Raw genomic sequence first — 18,902 nt, forward strand, 5'->3', positions numbered from 1 at the left:
ATGAAGTAGATGCGTTGGGTGGTAGAGCAGTTTTGCCACGTGTTCATTGACAATAGATATTTCGGGAAAACAGTTCTGTAAGGCAAATTTTAGAAGAAAAAACTGGTGGAGGTTGAATTTCTAAAGAGATGAGACCGTTTAAGATTTTTTTATTTTACTTCAATTTCAACAATTAAAGCTACACGGCCCCATAAACGAACCACATTTGATTGTGAAGTTTCAAAAAAATTAGGTAGGCTGCTTCAAGTGACTCCAACGAACAGCTTTTATATGGAGCCATCGAATAATGTCAAATTCATTGAGAACAGAATTTACAGAGTACACAAGTCTCCTCTAACAACAAGTTCTGGAACATCTCTTAGCATTATAGACGGATTAGTATTCATCATTCTCCTAAAACTCCCAAGAAGCTTGAACTCGGGGTGTTCTGCGGTTTCATCCACTGCTGATGCCCTTTGCGAACTGAGATTAGAGGTGATTGGCACATTTAGAGCCGTGCAGTAGTGGAGGTTTTGGGGTTCTAAGAGATGATATTTCCGAGTGGCTAGAGGAGAAAAGTGTGGATTCAACGGGGGATGGAAGGGAGGTGGGAGGACTTATAAGGGCTATAAAATTTTGAGTCGGGACTTGGAGATGTGTACAAACTGCGAGAGGGTTGACTGGACATGGTCTTTGAAGTACTGGGCTTTGATAAAGCATGATAGTAAGGTCTTTCAAAATTATTGACTTCCCCGCTAAAGTGGAGGAACATTGTATCTGACAACTATTTCTGTTAACATCTTTCTGAGCAATTTTTGCTCCCCTATTATTCCACCCTCATTTGCCAGAGCCCAAATTGTTACAAGCACAAAATTGTCAAGCAAAATCTAAAGCAGTAAAGCACTGGAACGTTTCTTTAGTCTTAGAGTTAAACATTCTAATAAAACAGTTTCCAACTGTATTATTACAAGTCTCTGGGTGGTTCGCGGATATATGAACTGCTTGAATCTTCCACAAAGTATTTATCTAAAACTTGTTAAACTATCTCCGGGGCGAGTTGCTTTTATCTAACTTTCTAAGCCCGTGGGTTTGGGCTTGAAATATTTACCGCCGGTTTATGACATTCGAAACTAGACTATTAGTGAGACAAGGAAAAGCCCCTGGGTACGTGCAATATACTCTTTGAAGTCAAACGTCGGACCTGCATTATTAGTTTTCTGATTCGGCAAGAATATAAAGCTATAAAACACTTTAGTAAACTCGATGCAACTCCCGGAGATAAGAAAACGATTTCAGGGTCCCGACAAAGGAAAGTTTGCTCACAAAGAAACTGATATCATACATGTGGATCTTGGAATTCATGTTGGCGCTCTCATGATAGGTATAATCTGACTTTAAGATACCCCATTTCCCATTCGTAGAGGACGTTAGACTTTGAAAATGATGCTTGCTCAAAAGATGACTAGTTTTTGTGCCTTTGAATTCAGCCATTGGGATATAAACGTATTCGTGCAGACTGTACAAAAGAAACTTCTCTGATACCCTTTGAAAGAATCATTTTTCAACCCTGTTAACCCAAAGTAATGTACTACATATGATAATTGTCATGTTCCAGCCAATAACATAATAAATCAATTAACTGCAAAATACTTCCACCGCCGGTAACATGTCAGAAGTGATTAGTTTCTAATTATTAATATTAATTATTTTTGTGACAGCAAACTGATAAATCCGTAATAATATTCCTATCTCTTTTCGTTAAAATAATATTTAAATTGAAGCCTAAATGAGTTTTTATTACACGAAATCTCTTTAGACCGCAAGCTAGTGAATGCGATCTTGGGACCCTCTTAATTTGATGAATGGATTTTTAAATGGGTAAATATCCGTCGAGTCTGTTTCAAATTGAAATTTAAATTAAATTAGCTCTTATTATACGTGTAATTATTCGGATATGTTATTAACTGGATATGCATGTAACATTTTTATGGCTGCCTAAAGGAAAAGAATGAGTTATTATCGTACAGGACTTGTTTTGAAACTTGTGTTCCGCAATTGGCTTGGAATTAATTTCTTTTTGGAAACCCACATAAGAAGTGTATTTTACGAAATTTTAAAGCCAGCGAAAAAGAGGCGATGTTCAACATCGACCCCATCCATCAGGCATTTTTTGGCCGTTTGGAAACAGCGACGAAGCACGCAGCAAATAAAATATAAAATAAAATAGAAATATAAAAATCAATTGATATTTCCGCATACCTTATATTTATTTTGAATTATAACTTTAGGATTTCCTCCTCATGGTAATTGAAAATAGCCACTAAACGTGTAACAGGCTTCAAAAGTAAATAAAAAAGAGGTAAAAAAATTTAGTGAGGCGAAAAATTTAGAAGGAGTCTACTGGATTTCAGGAATTCGGCTGTAACGTATGGTTTACTTGAAAAATATCAATTTAAGAGATAATAATCCAATATATACTTTTGTTGTATCACAAAACCTTCAGCTCTGCTAGATTACAGTAAATCATAGGCATTCTCTGAATTACGAGTGGTAAGACGATACTTTCCAAGTCGTTGCGGTTGAATAATTCATGCTTCACATGTTTATTTCACACAGGAGTTTTACAATTTGAATATTTTCATAATTCTTTTAGAACAAAATAAACGCCTATTAGATACTGACAGGCTTGAGTTCCCTCTTGTGGCTTGGGCAAATGTTTAGGAACTACTTAAGCCTATAGAATAACAGCTGAGCAAAACGTGAAAGCTATTACCAGTGGACCATTTAATAACCAGTTAATAACAGTTCAAAGACATTTCGCAGTTTCATCTTCCTGGCACGCAGCCAAAACATCTCAATCAAAACCACCGCGTTATCGTGTTCGGTATAAAGAATGATTTGTCGGTTCTTTGATGATACAAGCGGGCACTCTGTGCGAATTAACGACTTAATTATCAAAGCCAAAGCGAAAACAGGACGGAAAAATCAAAACATTTTGAAACAATAAAAAAAAAACGTAAAATTCCTGTTGCACAATGTATTATTAATGAGAAATGAGGCTTTTTACGATGGATTCCAAATATTTAAATGACCACTCCGAACAACATGAAGACCGTTGCATCATTTGTTTATGTTTGATCAGCTGAAGGTAATAATATGCACATTGTCCGGCACTGTTAAAATAAATTTATTGCTATGTGTACTATTTAAATTGGCTTTTAATTTTCATTTGTAATGTAAGCAAACATTATGCAGATGAATTACCCTTGTAATTGAGAATTTATTACCACGGCGATTACTCCAATGAGAAAATTTGTGCCATGGATCTGGTGATGATTTACATGCGAAAAGCTATTTTTTTAAATATTTAATTTAATCCTTCAGTCGGCTTAAAGGAAATCTAGGTTGAACAAACGGAAAAAATAATCATTATTTCTTAAAATTTAGATGAGCGTTTATCTAAATTATTCAACCTTAATGGCTCAGAAAATACCATTTTCCGCTCGTCTTTCAGGAAATATTTCAGTCCATTTTATGTAATCTACTGAGGCAGAAGCGCGCATTTTCAAACAAATTTATATCGCTTAAGCTTTTAAGCTGTAAAAATAGTCGAACATTAAAAACACTCGTTTATCATGTCGTTATTATTTTCTTCTTCAAAAGTTTAATAAATAATACTGTTTCGCCAACGTAAACAGAATTTTCGTGAATAGCCTCCCGCGGACTATAGATTCTCCTAGACAATAGTTTCGGAGGAGATTATATTCAGGAGGCCGGAGATAATGGAAACTTGGAAAAAGTTGTCTTAAGAAAGGCCAACAATAGTAATACTAAAAGCGACCTAGTTTTTCTCTCCTTAGAAACGATCTTAAAAAGACGAATCAAACAAAACTTCTGAAGTTTTACTCAATGGTTAAACCTAAAGTTATGATGTAACGGTTTGACAGAATTTTCACAAATATGTCTCTTTAAAATTAGATCTTAAAGTGTTTAAGTTAGTTCAGACTAAGACCATGTGTAAAGAATAGGCGGATGTCTAAAAGTGAACCTAATGTAAATTGTTTCTTTTGAAGAAACGACTTGATTTCACATTCGTTTTTAAAGACTGGAAATAAAAAGATGATTATCAATTCAAGAGAATCAAACTTAAAAACATAAAATTGACGTCTAAAATGCCTTAGTACCTTATACGATAGATGCATTAAGTATCCAATGGCTTCTAAAAATTAGGTGAAAGGCTGATAATATTGGACTCTCTTAATATCTTCTTAACGTGATTACAATCTTTGATATCTTCAGCACCACAACTGACTCTCAGATTGTGTGAATGTGAAACGTGCAAAAATAATACTTGAAATTAAGAATAACCTAAAGCTTTCCAATTCTTAAGTTTCAATACTTCTAGGTACATATATGCTCATGAGAAATTTATCTTTTTTTTTGTAGTCAGATAACCCTGCTCCATGTATGTCCGGCCTAGGGCTTGTACTCTCTGAACATGTCGAAATTGTCCAACAGGGTTTATTCCCAAGCTCTCGCAGTCAAAGTGTAATAACTTTGATGCATTCTCGGATTTGAGATTACTAGGCACCTGTGGCCCGATTTGATGATTTTTTAAGAGCTTTTACAAAGGTAATTGATGGATCAAGGAAATTCGAGAAGTTCTATTTATAGTAACGATTTCAAAATTCTGTTGCTATCTCGAAATTGAAGTATTGCAAATGATCTTTCAGGCAATAAAGGTGCAACCAATTCTCATGCAAAGTTACCTACACCCTGCAGCTTCAATGAGCTTTATATTGCTCAATAGCTTGGAGCTTCTCTGATGGATGGCGCAAGGAAATGCAGTTTAAGGATTATTTGAGTGACTCATTTGTCTTGTCAGCAACTGATGTTCAAGAGATTTACGTACATTGTACGTTGGCTGAATCCATAAATGTGTCTTTTGCAGAAAGTGGAGAAGATATGGATCTCTTGGAAATTACAGGACTCAATGTCTGAAATTGTCAAAAAGTTCGTGAAAAGGAGAATAATGACGTTTTTTGTTAAACATAAAATATTGGAAAATAGTCATTTTGACTTTCAGGCATTCAGCGGTACAAATGATTTTTGAACTTCTAGAGACTTTAAACTTGGGGATTAATGCTGATGATTGTGCTGCCACTGTATTTTGTGATATCTCTAAGGCATTCGAGCGTGTCAGACATGTCATTCTATCGAAGAAAATAGCAAAGTGTGGTGGTTTCAGTGAGTGACGTTGCGTTAGTTTTAGTTGTACTTAGTAGGATATTAGATGTGTGTGGATGATTTATACTAAACCAAAGATTCGCCATGGATTTCAGCAGAGTTCTGTTCTGGAGCCACTGTTGCTTTCACTATACCTTTGGGTACATCAGTAAGGTTCACTCCTTTGCTGACGATGCTAATGCGTTATGATATAAAAGAGACGAGGGAGTGATGCGAGAGATGAGATCCACCTTTCAACTACACTGATTTTGTCATCAAGATTTCCAGATTTTTTTTGGCAGTGAAGCAGATTTGATGACCGTTTCACATCAAATACATAGGATCAAATTTTGATGAAGAAGCACAATGCTGGGGCTAGATCCCAATCGAGAAATGCAGTTCTAAAGAAACCCTTGAAGGTGCGAAGATTAGAAAAGAACCTGAATGGTTTGATGAAAACATCATTGAAATAATTAACAATCGATGAAGACTTAAATGAATATTTACTGAAAATTTTCATCAAATCACGGCAGATCAACACAATGCTTCTTAATATATATTTAATACAAAATACAGTGTACCCACAGATAAGGATATCTAGAATGAGAATCTCGTAAATTGTAAGAGATGCAAGGGTGCTTAAATTAGAAAAGTTCCGAGGTCAACCAAATGATGTTTCGGAATTTGCACACTTCGGACTACTTTCACGGATACCCGGGAAAAACTGAATATTCGAATATTACTTTTTACTCCAGTCTATTGATACGGATCTTATCATCAATTCTATAGTGTCTCGGAAATTTAGTTCGAAAAATCTTCATTTAGAATCAGTAGAAAATCATCAAAATTATGGAAACGGGTATAAGTCACCTTAAATCTCGGAAATGAAAAGTAGATATTAGAAAGAACTTCGTTTATCTAGGCTTAGAGAGCTAACCAAGGAGATTAATTTTATGTACTTTTATTTTTATATTTATATATATTTTATATAATCAGTACTATAGATTATCAAAGTTTGCAAAAGTGCAAAATGTAGATGTCTACTTCTATTATCTCCACTTGAAAAATTTCAGGAACATTTTTTAAATGCTCTTTTTATTGCATTCGCTTAAGCTTAAGGGTTTTGGAAATGAAGTTTGAAGGTTTTCGTTTAACGAGGCTCTTAAAAGAACACACCATACCGAACAGAAAATTTTATCTGAAACTATATCTGCCCTGGATACTGGATAGCACTCAATGGAAAACCGTGAGTCTTGTAAATAATATTTGATGGAAGCCCATTTAATAGACTTCCAAAATAGCGAAAGTCATCAAAATGACTTCGAGTCTCGGAAATGAAGTTCAAGTGCTCAAAGACCTAATCCTAATGAACTTTGCATGAAACTAAATATCCCATTAAAAGATGAATGACAAGATTCAAATTACTTTGAAAAACGTACATGTACTAAATGTATAAAAAAACAGTATGATTATGAGACTAGCTTTAAGAATTGATTTGGATTGTTCCATGAAACTCCAAACTGTTACTGTGTATTAGTAGTAGAAAGGGTCACATAGGAGCCACACAAGTAAGCACAAAATTTATGATTGGATTAGAGTGTTCGGAAACTACAGAATACCAGAAACCGCAGTGGAAGTAGTTAGACTAACTGTTGCAGCTTTCCAATGCCAGATATTGGTATTAGAAGAAATAATTTCTCAGGCAAAAACCTCAAGTTCCCTACATTAAGTAGTGAATACTGTTCATTTCTTTCTTCTAATATAAAATCAATCTCAGCACGTTTTGGAACTGCTGGTCGTAATTAATTACAACAAGTTTCACAACAATACTGTGCTGCATCAATTTTCCCTTTTCTCTCTGGGTGTGACCATATGAACAGCACAACACTTAAAACTCAAGAAACAGAAAACAAGTACGTAGGTTATCTAAGGCAACAATATCCTTCATTAAAAGCTCATTATTCTCAAGGTGATGTTACCCGCTTATAGATGTAACTAAACAGGAAAACAATACCAAAGTTCAAGTTCCTGTATAATATCATTACGTTAACTGAATTCATTATTAGGCAGGTTCGTAATTGCGACCTTTCCGTACAAGAACATAATAAATTAGTGTCCAACGCCTTTGTGATTTCTTAGAATTACGTGTCTACCCGGTGTGCTAAAAACATGCTGATAGAGCTGAGAACTCACCATCAGGGAGTTTCGTGGCGAGATAGTTCAGCATCTTGCCCAGCAGCAGCAACAGCTACGTAAATCCATGTCAGAAAGCAACAAACAACAAAAATCCACCTCTGGAAAACGAAACCATCTGACACGGCTACGCAGACTTTACATAACCATAAGATCAACGAGAGTTACCAGTCGATCTCTGAAAATGGCGCTGGCGAATTCCGAAACGTTGCGTCCGAACGCTCGTCTCGCACTAAACGGGAATAACGGGATGACGAGTTAAATTCCCGACGTTTCTCTACCCAAGACACCTTCTCTCTCTCGGTCTGCGTTCAAAACAGTTGAGAGTCGCGCGTATCGTGGCGCCATCGCGGTGGGGCGCGACAAAAACGCCAAGTAGATCGCGCAGGATTTATTAGCTTTTATATCGGAAGAATATGAAAAGCTGTGTAGTGGAGAATGGGAATGGAAAAGGGGTTGATTCGTTTCGGGGGTTATCTTTTGTTGGGTGTGGGGCTTTGAAAAAAATAGGACGCTTCACGATCGTGGGGCCGACTGATTTTTGGTTTGGGACCCACCACACTCATGACTGATTTAAGTGCAGTTTATGTCCTGAAAACCTGGGTATTTGAATATTTTGTTTGAGCCATTATTGTGTATAACGAGTTCTTCCACAAAGGCTAGAGATCGCATCTTGCGATATCTCGGAAACTGAAGGAGATGCACCGACCGTGTGAAGAATAACAAAAGGCTGTATCTCGAAAACAGTTGGCGACGGAAAACGTGGAAAAAGTATTAAGGAGAAATCGCTAAGAATATGAAAAGTGGACTAAACATCAGAGTTATATAGGGTGAGTCGGGAGGCTCGTGCTAAACTTCAGGGGCGCATTATTTATGAAAAAAAAAATGTAAAAAAACTCAAATGTTGTTATCCGATTTTCGTTCGGTTGCAAGTTATAGCGTAAACAATTTTTTTAACTGGTGTTCTATTTACTATAAAAGTACCGTTGTTATTAATGATACTCATATTGGTTTGACGTTTATTTTCGAGTTCAAAACTGTGTGTTACAAAATATCAAACATTTACTCAAATTTATATTAGAATATGCCAATATGGTGTTTGTTTATGGTTTTTGCAATGCGAACGTTCGAGCTGCTGCTAAAAAGTATCGTCACCGGTTTCCATATCAAAGACATCCTTCTAAAAACGTATTTATTAAAATTTTTAACAATCTGTGTGAGACCGGAAAGCTGCTCTGTGTGAACATATCACCTGAACCATCTAGTGAACAAAACTTGAAAGAAGTAGAAAATATTCTGAATCTAGTAGAAGGGGATGCAACGACCAGCTCACAAAGAATTGCTACTCAATTGAGCACTCCACAATGAAGAATAGTAAATACTTTCCACGAGAGAAGTTTATATTCATATAATGTACAGAGTGTACAGCACCTGCAACCGGAAGACTGTGCTAAACGTAGGAAATTTGTGGGTGGATCAATAAAAATCATGGTGTTGAATCAAGTATTCTTTTTACGGATGAAACAACATTCACTTGTGATGGCATTAATAATACACGTAATTGTCATATATGGTCAGACGAAAATTCCCACGCAATAATCGAAAGTAATTTTCAACATAAGTTTTCGGTAAACGTGTGGTGTGGTATGATTGAGATTTATTTAATTGACCCTTTTATTTTGGAGAAACACCTCACATGGGAACACTACTTGAATTTCATTCAAAATGAATTACAGGGACTTGTAGAGAATGTTCCTTTAAACATCCTAATTCAAATGTACTATTAACATGATGGAGCTCTTGCACATTTCGCTCGACAGGTTAAGCAACGTTTAAACCAAAGGTTCCCGGGGCGTTGGATTGATCGGGGTGATGCTATTAGTTGGTCTGCAACATCTCCAGTCTTCACATCATTAAACTATTGTTCGTGGGGCTTGTTTAAAAATTAAGTGTATCAAGTAAAAGTCGACACTCGAGGTGTACCAATTTAACGTTTTAGAAATGCTACAAGTGATATTAAAGAAAGACATGAAACGATCAAGAGCGCAACGAATGCTCTTCATAGACAAAGTAGAAAACATTTAGAAGTCAATGGCGGTATTTTTGAACATTTATTAACACAACACTATGATAATTATTAATTTATGAAATTTATGCATTTTTCGAATTTTATGTTTTAATTTTATTTACGCTATAACTTGTAAACAAATGAAAATCGGATAACACCAACTGAGTTTTTTCATATTTATTTTTTAGGTATAATACGCTCTTAAAGTTTGGTACGATCCTCTCAATTCACCCAGTATGAAAGTCTAGAAAAGTATCTATAATCTAATTATACCCTATTTAATGATGTTCTTCCATGTTGCCAAGTTCACATTTTTCTTCCAGATATCAGATCATTTTTACAGAGCATAAACGTAGCTAGAATGACTTAAAAAGAGGCGGGAAGTTCAGTGAGGCATAAGAAAAAAATCCGACCTAAATAATAAAATTAACGTTTCTCTTTGAATTTGATTTATTATTTATTAAATATCATCTGGGAACAAGCTTCTCCCTAGGTAAAGCTCATGCTTTTTTGGATTAATCTTGGCTAAACCCCCAATTCTCCTTGCTCAAATCACTCACTTTCGCTCCAACCATAATAACCGGAGCGTTCACATTTCCATTAAAAAATACTGAGCATAATGGACGTATCTGTCTACCTCAACTTCATCATCCTCTACGCCTTTAATGGGGCATCCAGCACCGAATCTGGGTGCAAATCTGTCTCCTTTGTGCTAGTGGACATTGGATGACAGATCATAAAGGTGAGATGCCTGGTGCTACACTACGAATACGAATACGAATCGATCGGGGTCGAACTTATAGTCCCTACATCCAGGAAAAAGGATTTTGTGAGGTCTGGACCCGAATTTCTAAAAAGCTTTTGAAGTGTACACGTTCACGGTTATCTTAATTTCCCCGGTGGTTCTTTGTGGGTGAAGTATATGGGGATGATCTCTGAGTTGTCTTTGAATTGCACGGTTTGATCTACTCGTTGTCTTTGGGGCGCAGGAGGGGTAAGAGGATAAAGCAGGTATTCGAATTTTTAAGAAAAAAACAGCTTCGGGATGAAATTGTGGCACTAACTTTTGCCCGTGATCTATTCCACTCAGAAGCTTGAATGCTTCAGAAATGTTATTTGGCGCTAGATTGAATCTACGGTGGCGGTGTCCATTTTAGGATTTCTCAACATCGGTCCAACATCGGGAGCGTGCAATTCTCATCTGGGAGTGACCTGTGAATATGTCTAAACTTGATAGAAGACATTTTGGTTTAAGGCACTTGCAAACTCGCGAAAACAGGTATCAACGTGACTCTATTTTTAGGAACTTGAAGAATCTGTTTGCATAGACTTATCAAGCATGTATTGTAAGGCTATTAATTTGAGGTTTTTCTTCGGATAATTGGTCCTCAAGTTGTCAAGATATTTACGATCAAAGATTGACAAAATTTTAAAGTTTCGAATATTGTCAGGAATATTTAAATATTTTTGGAATTCTGTTTTCGCAGTAGTCATTTGATTTTGATCCTGTATCAACTATGTATGTCATATTATCCCAGAGTCTTACAGGCAGACGCTGCATCAGCAGCCTGGATCAAAAGGTGCCACTTCGGCTATAAAACTGATAGCGGCGCGATAGAAGTACCAAAGACAATTAATCAGTTAGGGACTTTTCCGTGTGAGATTCGATAGATTCGCTCAAACTTTCAACCTGTTAAGATCACAGTAATAAAGTCCAAAAATCCAAGAATTTTGAGTCACTTACTCCCACTAACCAAGACCCACAACATTCGTTATAGTAAAATATAACTTGTATACCTTATTTAAAACCTATCGCCCTGTGGATCTTAGAAACACAGTTGAGAAAAAAGGCATTACATAGTATCTTTGAAGTTAAGAGAGACAGTAAACATGTGTGTAGTACATTAAATATACATATGTACATATTATGTTGTATATAGGATATCCGTTTTTGGAACTCAACTAGGAAGATTTCTCATGGTTACGAGCACAATTTGGCATTCAGGAACATGCCGCTCTAAAATTTGAAACATTTTTATGATTTACGGAGGTATTCGAGAAAAATGTGGAATTTTAGAATTTTTTCCCTAGTTTATTTAGCGTCGATCGCAAAATGAGTGACACTTCATGATTACAACTTTGTATCATTGCAGAAAATCAAAACGTGGTTCCATGATTGAGCTCCAAAAACATAGACTCGTAGTTTCCATCGATAGCGTTTTCGCTAGTAATTCTTTCAAGATATCTAAAATGAAAAATGTCACATACAAAAGCCTAAAAACAGAGCTTTAAGCTTTTTAATTTATCGAATAAAGCTCAAAAGCCATTCATCTACAGTGCCCCTATTATTGTAATCAAAAGCTACGATCACCCGTTCGCTCCATGCTTCGATATCACAAAAGATAAAACAAAATCGGATGCACCTGCTCTCTAATATACTATAGGTCGAGGCTCAACAACCACCCATTAAAAAATACTTTTGTTTTCTTTGGGATCCGGTCAAGTTGGTTACTCTCTTGCAGTTCGCTGCATAATGCCAGGTCAAGTGAATCAAACCGACGTTGCAACTTTTACATGCAGCCCTACAGATTGTGTTCTTGCTGTCCTTTCATGCAGCAGTTCTTTTCTGGTATAATTTCAGAATTGTGGCAACTCCACCGAAATAATCTGAATCCATGATCTGTCTCGTAGCGGTCGTCCGACAACCTCCAGGTAAGCAGGTGTTGCCCAGGCTTCCGTGGTCCCAATAAACTGGCCCTCGGATACAGAAATCGCCCTTAAGAGACCGTTCGAATTTCTCGCCCTGTCACAATTTTGTATAAACCATCGGAGTAAAAAATGTGGGGATTTGGCCCGGAAGCCGAAGGAGCAACAGATATTAATGGGAAACGGGGCCACACATATGATGCTGTATGAAACCAATGTGCCATGAAAAGGTGTGATGCGTAATATTTCACAATTTGGAATGGTATTGGAAGGAGGTTTTTAACCGATTTTGAATGGGGACAGCTGGTTAAATGACGGTTTATGCGCAAAATTTCTTGAATATATCAATATTGGTACACTCCGAGAAAGAATTTGTAAGAATGGGTAATTGAGTGGGGCTTGAGTACAAAGAGGAAACTTTAAGAGTAATGAAATTGGTCGTAAGTGTGATGATGATAAGAACGATTCAAGTGAAAGGAAAAGAATTTTAAGAAAATTAAGAAATCTTTGTAGACAATCAACTTTTGGGCAGTATTATCACTTTAAGTCGAGGAACACAGCTCTTTATGTTAATATTCATATTCATTGATATTGACGCTCTCTCATCTTGCCTATTTTGAATACGAGTAATTGTTCACATTTTACCCTTCTTCGATCTCGATTTTCCTCAACTTTATTTTCTAATTTTTAATCTCGTCTCTACTTCATTATTCAATCTTCTCTATTTCCTTTATATTTAATCGAATTTTTACAAAACTAAGAATGGTGTAGACTTGCAGTTTACAGTAATAAGTAGCAAGTTTTTAAAATTACAAAGGTCCCTTACAGCGCTTAATAAAAAGTAAGTCAGTAGCACATGAGAATATTGTATTAAACTCAGCAATTATCAAATAGTCACTTATCAAAATGTGAGCAAAGTGTTACTTTTACCCCCGTGAATAATTAGAAGCCTGATGCGAGGCAAAAGGCATCAACATTCGAGGGAATAAAAGAAGCATTTTCTGCCCTTGTTGGGCAACTGGCAGGTTTCCACGACCCCCATAGAAAAGAAAATAGAACTTTTCTCCCTTATTTGAGGGTGGAAACTCCAGAAGTGTGAATCTAATTTTTCCATGACCAATGTTCTGTTTTATAAAAATGAAGAAAGCAGGTGTTATTTGAGCAAATGGAATCCAACCAATAATCTCAAAGCCCAGCGGGAATAACCTGTTGTATATTTATGATGATCATTTTCCTTTGTTTTTTCCCGTCATTTTTCTCTGATATACTTTGTACATGTTCTATACGTTTGAGGTGGGTTGTCATTTTTTTCTTTTATTCTATTTGGGAACAACGCCTAATATAAAAGTAGGGGCTGTTGGAGCAGTAGAATTGCACATTATTTTCAGTTTAAACTAACTGAGATTTTCTTATTTTTTATCTTATTTTATCTTATTTATTATATTATTAACTGAGACATTGCCCTTTTACTAAGGACGCGAACGAATAGCCTTGTTCACGTTTTACATATTTTAAATATTCAACTTATACTTTTCGTTCTGTTCATTTTCATTTTTCTATTAATTTGGTCTTTGGTTCTAATGACGATGATAGATTTGTCGCTGAAACGTTAATAACGATTTTCATTCGAACTCTTAATAACAGGTGAGCTAATACTTAATTTTAATTTAGACTAGTGTGCAATTTTATTGCCCCAGCTACCCCTACTTGTACGTGTATGGATTCATCCTAAACAGAATAAAAAAACTTGCTTAAGAAAGAACAATAATTGAGTTTTTAATCCACTCAACGTTAATTCTTCTCTTCTTTTCCCAACTTCTTGAAGTACTCCTGACTGCCAGGAAAATACCATAAGCTGCGGTATAAATACCCTGTGAGATAATAGAAGAATCCCTTTCAACGACCCCTAATAAAATGTTTGTGGGCGAAGAAAGGGTTTCTAAAGGTTGTTTTCTGAAAATCTGACAAACTGACTTTAAGCATGCTGGTAAATATCATAATTTCTCAGAGTTCCTAAATGTGATTTATTGATCGAATATTCCCCCATTTAATATTTTAAGCTCTAGGTGTTTGAATAGGTGGCAAAAATACGCTTTTTTGTATTTCACTGACATTTATAATGATTTATTTCCCTCTTTCCAGCAAATTCCATACATTTTTGAATATGAATGTAAATCAGTGAAAAGCTGCTGTTGAATGGACGGCCAATTGGAATAATTCTAAACCGCAAAAAATGTTTCATTTGGTGTTAATAACGTGTCAAAAATATGAGTGTATACATAGAAGTATTGAAGTTGGGTGGTCTGAATAAAATATATTGGCTTTGTAGGTCTCGCTGTTTAAATAAACGTATCTGTAATCAACCTTGAAATAGATTCCACTAACCTGAATAATCTTTAGAGGAATTCGAAATGTAGATGAGCATGATTTATTTAGATATGCGCAGCAATGAAATATCCGAAGAATTTGCATAAGATGTTTATTCAAGGACGCCTTCCTTCTAATGGACAAATATAGTTCAGCTTATAGTAAAATATTTAGAGGGTAGTTGAAGTTCCAGGATTAATTAAAAAAAGTGGTTTTAGTTACGTTCGTCAACATTGAGCAATTTGAAGAAATTACAACGTGTTTTTGACAAATAATACTTATGTTTTTTTGGGGTAAATACGGCTTGAAATTCATCTTGAAATAACGTGAATATTCGGCAACAAAATATTTGAAAATTAGCCGAAAATCCAGAATTAGTAAGTGGCAAATTTGGTTTAACGAGACTCAGCAGACATATTTCCAAGTTATTTTTTTCTGCGTCATACTAGAATTAAAGACGTCTTCAAACTATTTTTGCAAAACTTGAAAATCTGATATTGAAATATCAAGAACTTGTTGGTTGTGGTACTAATAGCTCTTAAGAAACGTTCTAAAAGGTTCTTTGATGGCTTATGAAAAATTTATCGCATAATTTCAGGCATTCCTAATTTAGAATTGAGTTAACGGTTACACTCACTTATCATTAAAATTATCACTACTTGATTAAATAGCGCTTTGTATCTCGGATAATTTAAAATTCAACTATAATGGAACTTGAAATGACTAAAACCTTGTGTTTCTTTCCAATCAGCCTTCTGCTTGTACAATTTACATGTAAATATCTTCATGTCTCCTGCACCAGGTACCTCACGTCAAATAACATTACAATAAGACCATTATTCGCCTAAAAGGAATTATTTTTCTTCCCGATACTCGGGACACCTTGTGCCTTAGTTCGACAGTTTTGGGGTCTGCCTAAATACAACTAAATTTACTTATTGTCCTCTTAAAAGGCATGAATAGGGACCTCCTTCGGGTTTTGGCATTACAATGTAATTGTATAGAGCTTAAGATATATGGACAAGTTCTGAATGAACTCTGCCACCACCTTGCGCTTTTTGCTTCAGTAGTTCTCTGTTTGTTGTGAAAAGGTGCTGCTTTGAAATCAATTCTTAATATATCCCTTTTGTGGTCATTTAAGTTTTCATACGAGAAAATATGAGTTTGTTTAAAATTTTTAGGATTAATGCCGCACACACCAGTAGAGCTCGTTTTTTCGCCAACATAATATTTCTTCAAAAATTCTTATAACGATGATAAGTTTGTCACCGAAACGTTAACAAGGGTGTTCGTCCGAGCCTTTAGTAAAGGGTGAATGACATTCTCAAATGGTTTTATCTGACCATGGTGTGCAGTTCCACCGCTACATGGTGCCTTCATGTGTCATTCCCAAAAATTTTAAAAATGATGAACATTTCGTCTCAAACGTGTACAACACATTAGCAAAAATGACCATCTAACGTTAAATTTTGATTGCGTGTTGATTTATATGTCTGCATTGAGCAACAAAAATTAGTAATTTGGCACTTTGACTGCAATTAGACACCTCCAAATTCAGCAATTAGATAATAAATAGGTATTTTATGGTGCTCAACAGCGATTTGACAACAATAGAGCCATGTTAATGGCAGTGTAAACTTCGCTAGCTCCTAAATGTCACAATGTTATAATACCGGGGACTTAGAAGCTGGAAATTGTCTTTTGCAGCTTTTGAATGGCTTTTGTTTCACCGAGACTCGGCGCAAATCGATCATTTTTGGAGACACTTTGTCTGGGAATGTGGCTTCTTTCGCCCCGTTTAGTTTGGGGGGAATCGAGACAGGGTGAGTAATTGAAATGAGAGTTTTTAGCAGATTAGTCGCACTAGAATTGGCGTCAAATAAAACGAAGCCACTTGTGCAGCAAATGGATTTCTTGCAGAGTACAATGGAGCTTTCATGCTTTTAAATTAACGCCATGGGCATCGTTACCGGAGCAAAAATCGATCTCGAAAACCCACACAAAGCAGACTCCCAAACCTAATATTAATACTGGTCCGTCGATCTTAATCAAAACATTCAAAGCCTAAATTCAGCGTGTAATGGTCGCCACAATGACTTTTGTAAAAAATTAATGAGTGATTTACAATCAATCACATTTCTCTGTTAGTCACTCTTTTATCGGCTGTAAAAAGCGGCATGGAGTCCATTGTTCTGCGGCTTCATTTGGGAGGAAAGCCCTGTGAATGTGGGATGTATAGGATGAATACGTTTGAGAGTTGCTGAATAGATTTTGATTCGTAAATGTCTAAATTGGGTAATTAAGCCTTCGTATGGAGACAATGCCTGCATCAACTAAAGAGAGAATTTTTACTGTAATACTGAAAGCAACAAAGGAGATAATAGGCCTGGTGGAGATGATGTCTAAAACCCCCCAAAAGGCACATTTGTTTCTATTATTCGACTAATATTAGACAATTTGGAATGGGAAGGGCCAGCTGAAACAACCTTTAGTCCCGCATGAGGATATAAATTGTTCCATTTAGGCTTTATGAAAGAGTGATAAGTTTATGGTTTCCAACCCATAATGATCATACTGATACGTTACATGAGAATATAAAATAGAGTATTGAGAAAATGCTGACAGAAACAAAATTTTGTAAAAAGTAAGATCAAAATCACTAATCTTTGAAATTCATTTCGTAGCGTTATTCGGAAGGAAGGAATTCCTTTAAACTTTGACTCAAATTGAAATTCCACGAAATAAGTCTTGGAAATTCCACTGAAAATCTTTACAAGATTTATGTCGTTCACAGGTAGGTATCTCCTAGCATGTCTCTGGAACCAGTTTGGTAAGAAAATACTGGAATTTTGACTAAAGTAATTATTCACTAAAAATTAGTAACATCATTTTAAGTCAATTTTAATATTTTAGAACTTCTCCGATACTTCACTGCCAAAAGTAACTAAATCTAGTCTACTACAGATTTTCCGATTGTTTCCCAGTTGACTTTTCCAGATCCCTTTAGACGCAGAAGATTCACGGCATAAAAATATCTTGCAAGATCCCGAGTGATTTATTCCGGAGTATAATTATAAGACAAGATCCAAAGCTGAAGGATTTTTTAATTTTAGAAATTTTGTAGATTTTGTTAATTTTTGATTGTAAGAAGTCGAAAAATTTTTCAAATGATGAAAATTCATATGGATTTTATTAATTGGAAAAATTCGAGTCACATACTTTCTGATAAATCCATCGAAAAGTTCCAAAGAAGATTAATTTTAGAAGGATTCTTAAGAGTTTTCAAACTAATCCGAAAAAATTAATTTATTAAAGAAATTTCGTAGATTGTTAAGAATTTCTAATATGTTCTTGATGTTAACTGTCCTCACATCTGTGTTAACCCAGTTAGAAGTTTGAAATTATTAAATTGTCGATATTTCTCGATAAAATCTAAAGACGTTCTCCGACAATTTCGAAGGTGGAATTTTAGAAGGGTCGAAAAGAGAGAAATATAATTTTTAGATTACTGTATATTTTACAGGTACAGCTCTTCAAAAATCTCATTTAAATTATTGAAACGGAACCAGATGATAACGATTTCATCTCATTGCCGTCCTGGGGTGTCCCTTTAATCATATGTAGAAATCTTGTTCTAAAAGATCGCTTTCCGAAAAATGAAACAATTTTCCAAAAAAATTTTAATGGTATTTAAATTATTTAACTAATTTTTCTGGCCTTTTTTCTTAACGAATTAATCGCATTTCCTTTATCTACAGATTCGGATTAAAAAGTGAAAATTAAATCAATGTATCTCGGAATTTTGCCTTGTAATTTCAATTTAACAGCGAGCTCCCTATCGTTAATGAGATTACATTAAACGGAGGAAATTTATTGGTTGGATATTAATTTTGAGAAGAAAAAAACTTGAATTAAGAACGTTTTTGCTTGTTAACGTGATTGATATTTTTAGAACTTCGAGGGAAGATACTTTTCATCGCGATCTCACCCGAAATTTGACATCGGGGAACTTGTGTATATTCCAAATGAAGCGGGGTCTAAATACTTTTTTCCGCAACTGTACATACGTATCGAATTTCTCTTCACAATGTATGTATCTTCGCATAATACAAGTTTGATGTTCTACGGTGGCTGGTACCTCAAGATACAATGTGTCAGGCTTTTGATCCAGCCCTTAAACAAAAATTCAATAGGTGTCACCATTTTCGTACAAGGAAATATCCCTTGTTTATGCAACATTACACAGGTAACATGTCCACTTCCTGTGCTTTGAATACGGATCTAAAAGATTCTTGGCCTATTTATAACAATCGATGAAAGGTCTACACGAACAGGAAACCAATTTTCGAAGGCAAACCGATTC

The 18,902-nt window shown here is 35.5% G+C and overlaps 1 protein-coding gene across 1 annotated transcript in view; it reads right to left on the bottom strand.

The window, feature by feature from the left end:
- caps (capricious) overlaps positions 1 to 7,694 on the bottom strand; it is an 82,487-nt gene extending 74,793 nt beyond the window's left edge. The window contains exon 1 of the mRNA XM_066405575.1: positions 7,399 to 7,694. The gene's annotated coding sequence lies outside the window, so the exon portion shown is untranslated. The remainder of the gene's footprint in view (positions 1 to 7,398) is intronic.
- Positions 7,695 to 18,902: the final 11,208 nt, after the last annotated feature.

This window comes from Euwallacea similis, chromosome 2 (assembly GCF_039881205.1).
Source record: "Euwallacea similis isolate ESF13 chromosome 2, ESF131.1, whole genome shotgun sequence".
Classification (NCBI taxonomy): Eukaryota; Metazoa; Arthropoda; class Insecta; order Coleoptera; family Curculionidae; genus Euwallacea; species Euwallacea similis.